Here is a 2505-nt window from a genome sequence, read left to right as displayed (position 1 = left end):
CAATCGATATCCATGTCAGTGATTTTCGATCAAAATTGGCCGGATTAACTCAATTGACGTAAATACAAAATTTTTAGGACTAAATTGGCACTATTATAAAAGTTTTAGGACTGAATTGACACTAATAAAAGGTTTAGGACTTAATTGGCACCAACACAAAAGGTTTAGGATTGAATTGACACTAATGTAATAGGTTTAGGACTTTTTTGACACTTCTCCCGAAAGTTTAGAAAGTACAACTATTATAACTAAACTGAGGTAAACAAATTCCGATGGAATTTGATTCGATGACGAAGCTTGAAAACGAAAGTACAACTATCGTAAAACAAATTTCGTCGAAGTTTGACACGAAGACGAAGCTTCGAAATGCGATGGTGCTACACCGGAGTTTGACTCAATGAAGCACCAAGGATAAAGATTAGAGTTTGACTTAATGGCGGGAATATGAGAGTTACAGCTGCAACTAAGGAAATCTAAAATGCATTAAAATAAAGATAATTGAAAGATAGATTTGATTTTTGCGGGCTTTCTTGAAATGCCGCCTTTGCTATAGCTACCCTGCACGGCGACCTGAACTTTTGCTGCACATGGGATTTCTCTATTGTTCGTCTCGTTCGTTCATCTCATAATTCGGTAAAATGTGATATTCAGAAGCACATTTATCTCAGATTGTTATTTCACCACAATTTTTCCACACAACCACTTGGAAATAGCAACATTATTAGCCGATATACGACCTTTTCATTCAAGTGTTCACAATCCGCGCTACCAAAGGCTCAAGTTAAGTAGATGAGTAGCGCCACGTATTCCAAGTCTTCGCAAAAACTATATTTAGACGGTGGTGTGAACCGCTTGTTATGAGGAATTCATCATCCCAGAATAAGCTAAAGAGACTAACCTTACCATTGGTTACCTGCGTATACAAATGTAATTCGCCTTCCAGGACCCTCCCAGTCCTGAACATAGAAGGTCGGGCAAAAATGATGGCAAAAATGCCTGCCAACCCTCATATTTGATTCGGCAAAACAGAAAAATTTTGACATTAACTTTTTCGATGGAAAAAAGGTAACACATCTTCCCTGAATAAAAAAAAAAGAGGCCACGAGGGACTACAATTTCTCAATACAGATTGTCATCTCTCTCTCTCTCTCACAAGCAGTGTCCTCCATCTCTTCGTTGCTCAAATCAAGATTCACCAACCACTCTTCTGGGGGAACAGAGGGCACATCTCCGTCCGTTACAGATGCCGTCTCGGATGGCTGGTAATCTCTGTTTCGGTACAGTGATATGTTGAACCTGATTCCGGATTTTCCACGAGATCTCTTCATACTCAGTATTCACCTTCTCCTTATTGGCCCTGACGAGTCTTGCCACGTTTCCTCTGGCGCTTCCCTTCATAGCTCCTTTATCAGAATTGCCTCAGGAAGTACGAGGCCTTTGTGTTTGTCCAGCCCCATGTCATTTATATTTGCACCATAAATGTCATAACCGAGGGCATAGTCACCAGGGGTCAAAAGATGACCCAGATGTGTCCTAATGGAGAAAATCAGGTCGTTCTTCTCAAAATCTGATACATGAGCCACCTGCGCATCGGTTAAGGTATACCTCGAGCCACCAATGATAACCTCAGATGAAACCGACTCCACATAACACAATACACTCAACAAGCTGTCAACTAGTAAGCAGGGACTTAAATGGCATTTAAGAAACTTTGCCTCATAGTAAATGGATAGAGTAAAGCAATGATGTTGGTAACTCTTGAGCATATAGCAAGAGGATCAAAATTTCCCCACTCACTCTAACTTTAGGAGGCAGGCAGATAAGGTCCTCACGACAGATCGGACTTATCTCAACCGAGAAAGTGCACTTGTAGTTATTGCTCTTTGGATCATGACACACAAGTCGCTTGTCATTGTGACTCCTTATCGAAGCAACTTCACCAATAAATTCAACAAACTTCACACCATGGCTGCAATAGGCAAAGAAAAAGTCAATTCCTTGATCCATATGCTTGACTTTTATGGCATGAGCTGCAGCGTCATGCTTGAGTATCAGTTGGTCCAGGTGAAAGAATGTCCTCCTATGAGAAACATGCTGCCTTACTTGAACAGCATCAGCCAACTGATCGGGGTTAGCCTGAACCCTGGACTAGGACTCACACATGTGCTCTTGCTGAACATACTCAATGACATAGGCTTGCTCGAGGATTAGGAGACGACTGAAGACATTTCTTAGAATGATCAAGCATGAAAATGATGTACTCACCGCCCTTCCAGTTTTGGCCATTTTGGTCCCCCAATAAGCAGGTGTTGTGTGCGATGATGATTGATGATAACAACTTCTGATTCGGTCAAAGGAAAAGACAGGCTTTTTCACATGCAAGACAATATGAGTCTGGGTTTATTCTTATTCTTCCTGAATTGAGCATGCTTTCATTTTCTACTTTTGACAGCATATAAGCAGGTCATGTAATGACTCAACTTGATCATAAGCCTGCTATGATGG

General features: G+C 41.0%; 1 pseudogene; it reads right to left on the bottom strand.

The window, feature by feature from the left end:
- Positions 1-978: 978 nt before the first annotated feature.
- Positions 979-2286, bottom strand: LOC125315849 (annotated as a pseudogene).
- Positions 2287-2505: the final 219 nt, after the last annotated feature.

This window comes from Rhodamnia argentea, chromosome 1 (genome assembly GCF_020921035.1).
Source record: "Rhodamnia argentea isolate NSW1041297 chromosome 1, ASM2092103v1, whole genome shotgun sequence".
Classification (NCBI taxonomy): Eukaryota; Viridiplantae; Streptophyta; class Magnoliopsida; order Myrtales; family Myrtaceae; genus Rhodamnia; species Rhodamnia argentea.
This window is presented reverse-complemented; position numbering and strand designations above follow the sequence as displayed.